General features: G+C 32.6%; 1 pseudogene; it reads left to right on the top strand.

Moving 5' to 3' along the window:
• Nucleotides 1-3,296: 3,296 nt before the first annotated feature.
• On the top strand, nucleotides 3,297-7,190 carry LOC111384616 (annotated as a pseudogene).
• The last annotated feature ends 1,456 nt before the right edge of the window (nucleotides 7,191-8,646 follow it).

The raw sequence follows: 8,646 nt of genomic DNA, 5'->3' as shown, positions 1-8,646 counted from the left end.
AAATATATTTAGGTCACAAATTTGTACAATTTTATGTCACAAATTAAATATATTTAGTTTGTTACGTATTATTTTTTGGTCACAAATCAAAAATTTTATGTCACAAATTATTTTACGATCACAATTCGAAAATATATAGGTCACAGTTTGTTTATTGATCACAAATTAAAAAATTACGATTTATTTATTGGTCACAAATCACAAATACTATAAGTCACAACTTCTTATACAGTCACAAATTATAAATTATCGGTCACAAATTATAAATTATCGATCACAGATTAAAGTTTTTAGTCACAATTATCCAATTAATTAGTCACAGATTAAATTTCATTCACAACTTATCAAATTTTTTGTTGCAACTTATTTCTCGGTCACAAATTGAAAATTTTATAGGTCATAAAATATTTTCAATCATAAATCCAAAAATATTTTAAGTCACAGAATCCAGAATTTTTTAGGTCACAGATTATTTTCAGTGTAAAATTATTAGATTTAATGGTCACGATTAATTTTTCGATCACAACTTCATCATTTGTGAGTAACAATTGAGAGTCACAATCACAATTTTCAGGTCACATATCCAATTATTAGTCACAATCAATCAAACCGCCATGACCAACTGTGACCACCAAACAAAGACTTCCTCCCTCACAAATGACCCCGTGACGGCCAAAACCACCCCCACCATCACCTCACAGTAACACCTATGTCCCAAACAAATCAACATACATCACCCTCGCACCATCACCACACATCGGCACCTCCACGCCATCGCCACCCCTACCCCACACACATCTTCACACCACCGCTACACACTGCCACACCACACACACACCACCAACCAAATCACTTATCACCGCCAACTCCAATAGCACAATCACCATCGCTTCCGTCTCAAACAAATCCACACATCACAGGAAAATACCATCGCATACAAGATTTATCACAACCTCAGCAGACCCATCTCCACCACCATCTCACTCACCATCACTGCTACTGCACACCACTGAGCGCACCACCCGTCGTCCTCGCTACGACTACAGTCGCATGAATCAATAATCACCACAACTAGCTCCTCAAGTCCACCGTCTTCTTTATCTCTATCACAAATGAAAATGAAGATCGCGCCGAATCACGGCAAGCGCTTCACTTCGGTGGGTTGCTTTCCGAATCGCAGCAAACGCTTCATGCCAAATCACAGAAAGCGCTTAACTCCGTAATGGCACTGTGAGTGGAAGCACCGATGAATGAAGGGATGATCGCGTGGCTTCAGTCCGACGGGTTGCTTTTTGGCAAAGAGAGAGACAACAATATACAGAGAGTTCCGACAGAGGCGAGAATAGAGAGGGAACTGGGGAGAAATAAATTAGGGTTTGAAATTGTGTTTGGGTAAATTGATTACTTAATTTTTTAATTTATTCAATAATGTAAAAAATCTGATTTTTGAAAAACTAAACTTCACATATGATTTAAGAAATGGAATCTGTAAATGTATTAGATAATGTAATTTCCACTTTTATTATTTTAATCATTCTTTCAATTTTTGATAATGTATTTATTTATTTATTTATAACTATATAAATTACTAAATCATAATTTCGTTAAATTAACAAATATATTGATTACTAAATTATTCACGTGTCTTATATATTATATTAAATTGACAAAAACAATTGATTATATTATTAATTTATGATAAACAATTACGTTAAATTTACAAAAATAATAAACTTAAATAATATAAACTTCACATTAAATTAAACTTTAAACGTAAACTTTACGTTAAATTAACAATTACGTCAATTATTATTGATTATATTATTAAAAATAATAAACTTTAATAATATAATTAATAGTGTAATTAATTAAGTAGTTATTATGATCATCATCATCATTATTATAGAACGAAAATGACAGAAATACCCTTAACTATTATCTTTGAAAAATGAAAAATAAGAACAAAATGGATATTGCGCCATTTGGTACAAAAAATGGTGTAATGAATAGTGTTGCACCAAATATGGTGCAAACACTATTCATGTTGCACCATTTTGCACCAAAATCGTTTGCACCAAATTTTGGTACAATTTGGTGTAATGGAGTTTGCACCAAAATTTGGTGCAATGGTGCATCCATTGGAGTTGAAAAAATTAAGCCCTTGTAAATCACAAGATGAGTAAGTCCATATTGTAGTAGCCCAAATGGTTCACGTTAAAATCTCCACTACTAGATGCTTAAAAGTCGATGTATCAAGACTTTAATCGAGCACCAAAATGGAAAGTTCATTCTTAAGCGTAACATAGTCACGATCTAATTAATTGCTAAACTGAAGAAACAGTCCCAAACATTTTCATTCCAAAAGCTAGCCTATATCCTACCTACCTCTCTTTCTTTTGAAAGGATGAGATCATGCCCATCAAATAACTTGCAACTTGAGCTTATCAAACCAAAAAAGAAAGAAAGTTTGACATACAAAAATTTCTTAGACGCACTATCCCTCAATCAACACTCTAGATTTTCTACATTCGATCATTGATTTGAGAATAAACGACCAGACCATGAGCACATCCTGCCATAATTGAAGTGCCTTCTTCACCAAAAAGGGTTTCGTTATTGATTATTAACAATGTAGAAAGGAGAAGAGGGCATATCAAATGCAAAGAGAAAAGAGGCTTGTGTAAGTGGTAAGGGAGAATGAAATGTTAAGGTGACAAAAATACAAGATTTCTAAAAATAGATTGGAAACAATTAACCATTTAAACCTATAAATATATGCATTCACTAGAAAGAGACTATTATTACAAAGAAAATATGGTGAGCTATTTTAAATTTCCCCACCCAATTTCCTCATTAAAAACCCTTGTTTGAACTCCATTCTTTTTATAAAAATGAATTTTTGAGCAATGTATTAATGAGAAATTTATGATTTAAAGATAAGGGAAAATTTTAAATTTACGTGTAATATTATTTTATTGTAAAATATATTATTAAAATGATGTCAAAATATGGGAAATGAACTAATTTCACCTAATTGGTGTGTCATATTACCGGTACTTAACATAAGCTAAGAAGTTGTTTGGGAGTGATTTTTTATTCCGAAAATTAATTTTTGACCGTTATTTTACTATTCCATTCTCTCGCATATAGCCCCTATTTTTCTCTTAACGATTGAAAAATCAATTCTCAAAATTATTCAAAATTATTCCCAAACGAAGCCTAAGCATCGGTGCCCATTGTATTATTTTCCGTCAAAATACTATTTAAAATGTATTTTCTTACAAAAGAATGGGGATAAGCAGGGGTTAGCTTTCCTCGTGAACTTTCCTTCCAAACGGAAAGGTCCATCGAAACGGACACACTTGTCACGAATTCCTCTACAGATTACTGGTCTCTCTCTTTCAGGGCGGTGCTCATTCTCAAGATCAAGATTGCGTCAATTTTTTTTTATTCATCTTTGGTTTTTTTGAGAAAAGTCTTGATCTTGATTATTTACAGGCTTAATATCTCTGTATAATTTATAATATTATTACTAGTTACAATTATAAACCTGCCTTTCTGCTAAATCTTAGCTACGCCTTTTTTAGTTTTAGAATAATTTTATGAAGATATTAACATTTGGATTTCTGTACTCGAATTACGATTTAGGAAAATTATTTTTGCTCTTTGTTCTCGATCTTGACTCCCGATATTAGTTGTTTGCAGTAGTATTCCGATTGAGTTAGTGGCATTGTGGAAGATTTTAAGAAATAAACGTAATTTTTGGAATATCTTCTTAGAATTTATTGTTTAGATATAGGAAAGAAGGGGAAAAAACAAGTTGGCTTGGAATAAATCTTATCAGTACTTCATAATTTGGGTTATGAAAAGAGACATTGATGAGATAAAAAAATAAACTGTAAATATGAAGGTGGGATTTGTGACTCGACCGTGGTGAGGTGTAAAGGAAGCGGCAAAGCTTTCGCAATTATTGGAATTTTCTGGATTACGGTTTTAAAATTCAAAGACTTGAAAGAAATGTGTTTGATTGTTCTCCACGTGTATATTGCATACATTTGTATCGATCTTTACAGACACTCGATAATTACTTATAAGTTTAGTTCGTTAACAGCATCATTAGTTCTTTCTGGTTGGTGCAGTGTGTTCTCTCATTTAAAGAAAACTCTATGAATTTTTACGCATCTCGTTTCGGCTTTATCTTTTCATTTGGTCCTACAATAATGAGCTAAAACGTAATTTTGAATGTAGTAATGAGTTTATGGAACAAAAAATTGATTATATTTTCATTCTCTTTCAGATGCTTTAATTGCTTCCAGAGTAACATACAGGACCTGGGAGGTGTAAATCATCTGTCCTTCTGAGACATAATAATGGGCCAAACCAGTTACATGCCTCCACCTTATATTCCATTGAGTCAGTAGGAATCACAAATGGAAATTGTACCACCCAAGGATTGAGATACCTGCTCAGCAGCATAGAAATGATGGCCCAGTGCAGTGGTCTTCTGGAATCTGTGCTTGTTTTGATGATATGCCGAGCTGTACGCTACTTTCTGCTTTGTGATCTTGATTTATTAGAAGGAAAAAATGAATTAAGGTTCATTTTTTAGTAGTAAAATGAAAATAAACAATAAGCATCATCTGTTTTATATGTTGCATGGAAAGTGGTATTCATAAAATTATGTTCCATGTTTCACCTTTTATCTTTATAGAAGGTGGAATACTGAATTATATGATCACACTAATATGGACAATATATGTACGCTATCTATACAATGGTCTGTTGAAGTGAATGAAGCTATTCATAAATTGCTAATAAACTATGTGTAACATGTTCAAGGCTTGTCAAATTGACTTGACCATCCAAAAGCGGGGTAAAATGGATTTTTTGAACAAAGGGAAAAAGGAATTGAAGTCTAAACTCTTTACTGTAGTGGCCTAGACACTTATTTATGCATTAAGGTAACTATCTAAATAAATCCCAATATCTAAGACGTGTTTTCAGATAGAACTATTCATCTCTAACTATGCAACTGTCACAGTGACTGGTCCTCTATTGAGAAAAAGTAAATTACTTTGCAGAGTTTTCACCTGGATTCTACCTTTATTTGCTGTGATATACGTTTCAGGAGATTTAATATGTGGTAATTGTTTGTCTATTGAAAGTCATTATAGTTAGAGGAATAATACTCTCAACGAACTTTGTGATATTGCTATGGTGGTTTACAATTTTTAGCACTGTATTATTGTAAATGCCAGACATTTTCATAACATTGAACATATCAACAACTTAATTTGATTATGTCAACAGATATTGTTTATTGATTTTATCCGATGTTGTCCTATTAGCCTTTATATTCAATCCAATTAAGAGGGAGTATTAAAACAAAATAATATTGCTATTGATACCATGAATACATGGCACAAAACTACAAGCTCATAGATTGTACTTAGGGTAATATTACTGTTATGTAAGTTCTGTGAAGCGTATTGCATTTCTAATTGCTTTCATGTTTCACAATCACAGTACTGCACATTATACCACATGCAAATCTTCAAAATTTGTTGCTTCATGGACAAGTGTTTCGCTTACATGCTGGGAATCATAACTTTATGTGTGCTAACAATTAATTTAAGCAAATGTGTTAAAGGCTAGTTGCTTAGACAAATAACTGCTAGCTTCCTTTGTAAAAAATATTCAACAGGGTGTTTAAGTGATATACTTTTAAAATGAAAAAAAAATTAGTCAACCGCGCTACAAATGAAGAATCCTTCACTACATTGCACATTTGAATACTTAATAAGGCCTCTAGATTGCTTATTTGCATCAAAACTTTATGTTCATTTTCTTCTACAGACATATTAACCTTACATCCATATAGCTAAACATGCCATTAGCATATGATGCGCATAAGTATGCTTTTGAGTTAATATGACTGATAATCATGTAGACTGTTTTAATTTGTGGTCCCAGATGATTTATATTATCACTTAATGCCCTGATAATTAATTACTAATTGTACTTTATTCTGCTCAGGTTGTATTGGACTTGTTTGTCCTTGCTTCCTTTTTGGGAAAAATGCAGAGTTTTTGGGGTCTGGAACTCTTTTGGGATCATGCACGACACATTTTATTTTGTGGGGGCTGGTCAATACACTTTGCTGTGTGTTAACTGATAACATTATATGGGGTTTACCTGGATGCTTTGTCTCATGCTATGCTTGTAGCTACTGGAAGACTTTAAGATCAAAATACAATCTGCAGGTATAAGTCTCATTGCTTTGCCACCTATAATGTTACTACGTACATCTTCAATTGTCAACACTGAAAATAAAAGCCATATAACTTTTGTGTCAATTATGTTAGTTCTGCTTTTCCCCATCCATTTTATTCAGTTGCTGTAATGGTTTGGACAAGTGATCTTTTGAGAACATGGTGGTGATGGATGGCTTAGTATTATGATGATGGTGGTGGGGTTTGTAGGGACTTAAGTTGTCTGATATTTGATACTTGACCAATGTTTTAGGCCCTAACAAAAGTTACTGCCTTCTTTAGTAGTTGGATCTAGGCCATTTGAATTGATCTTGGAGCTATGCTCTCGTGGTGTTATCCAGATGATTTTGAGTTTGCAACTGACTCATTAATCATCTGCAACGAGGACATTGTGTGCTTAAGTTGGGGATTTGAATGCACTCTCAAACAGTCACCGATGTGAAATTTTTTGGAGTGGTTTATGACGAATTGATTTGGCTATTAACTGAATACTTGGGTTAAACATTCTGGTCTATGGTTCCAGCTGGATGTTTAAATGCTTGTAGTAGATCCAACTTGTTACAATTGGCCTGAGGACTATCTGCTGAAGTGACTCAGAGTGTGGAGTAGTCAATCAATCTTAGAGACCTTAGTGCTAAGTATTAGATGGCAAACTTGATTCGTTGAATTCTATGTGGGTAGATTGTAATCCCCTTTTCATGTTGCATGTTTGGAAATGAAATTGTTTTTTTTGATATCGATAGTTTTTGTTTCATTTTCATCTCTACAGAAGCATATAGAAAGGCACTTGAAACTTTCCAATATCATACCCTACGACTTGGATGCATAAGAAAATCCTCGTCTCCACTGTTGGCTTGGCCTAATAAACTCTCAGGTTGCATTTGGTGCACAGTGTAGACCTAAAAATAATTTAATATAAAATCAAAATGGATAATAGAGGGTGGATGCAATTATGGTGGGGGGGGGGGGGGGTTGGGTTTTTTTTTTGGGGGTTTGTTTTTGTTTTGCTGTTGGGTGTGTGTTTGTTTTGCTATAACTTTCTTTTAACTTTTAATAACTTTAATCCTTTTCAGTACTCTCCTTAGTTTTCTATAAATATTTTTTCAGAATCGTGTATAAATCTTTTTTTTTTTATTTAAATTTTCACCACCTATGACATATAAATTTAAACCTGATTTCTTTCTACAAGGTTACCCGTGACACTTCCTTATAAAATTTTTAGATTAATTTATTCATCTTCCCCAGCATATTTAGAAAACATCAAAAGACTAACTTTGGCCAACAGTTTTCTCTTATCTGTTTCACTCAGGATTAACCTAAAAACAGCATGACTTCTAAAAATCAAGTTATGCTTTTATTATATGCATAGAATGAAATGATTTATCAAATATTTACATATCTATATATGTATAAAACATTAAAACATTAAGTCCCTGTTTGGCTCCCATTACGTGGAAAAATTAATGTGTGGAATAGTGTTTTTTGAAAAATGAGTGGTTGAAAAAAAAGGAAAAATTTTCGATTTACGTGTAATATTATTTTATGAAAAATTGTGAGGTTGAAAATAGGAGAGAGAAAAATGAAATGTAATGTAATGAAAATTAATGCAACTCAAACGAGGGCTAAATAGGGATTTATAAATTCATCTTAAAAGATTTACAACTAAGGATTTCTATTTCCGGAAGTCCTTAAAGTTCTTAAAATAAAAGATTAAGAAAACAAGAGTACCGTAAAATATTTACAAGAACTTCAGCTATACAATGATTTTGGATTAAGAATTTTTCTGTAAGGAGGTTTTAGAGGGTTTTTGGATAGTAGTGATTACATAAGTGGTAAACTCCTACTTTAACCAAATGAAACGTACTCCTTATATAGAGAAATTCTTGAGAGCAAAAAGTCTAATATACCCTTAGTGGGAAAGGCACTCACTTCACCGAGAAGTTTCTGGCCAATCAAAAAGTCTCTTTAAACATTAGTGATAATCTTTCTTTTGTAAAAGTCTTCCACTATGTCGGGGAATTTTTACTGTTTTCTCTTTATGTTTTGTTGAAGCATCTGTTTTTGAAAGTTCTTTGTCTTCTTACGTCCGTTATCTCATTTTATCCTTCCATAGCATTTAGAAAAAAGAAAAAGATTCAAATTAAGAAGAAAAGTGATGAAGAATTAAAATAACAAATTAGAGAAACAATTAAACAAGTTTTTGAGACAGTATTTGAAAAGAAAAATGAAAAAGAAAAAGAGATTCTAGAAATTCCACAAAGAGAGAATAATGAAGGAGATGAATCTCAACCAGATAATGGAGAAGAAGATCCAGAAAATGCAGGGTTCAATAATTCAGATAGTGGAATGTCATTTTCACCTACAACAGAAAGAA

Source organism: Olea europaea, unplaced genomic scaffold (assembly GCF_002742605.1).
Source record: "Olea europaea var. sylvestris unplaced genomic scaffold, O_europaea_v1 scaffold2953, whole genome shotgun sequence".
In the NCBI taxonomy this organism is placed as follows: Eukaryota; Viridiplantae; Streptophyta; class Magnoliopsida; order Lamiales; family Oleaceae; genus Olea; species Olea europaea.
Note: the sequence above shows the minus strand (reverse complement) of the source record. Positions and strands in the feature narration are given on the sequence as shown.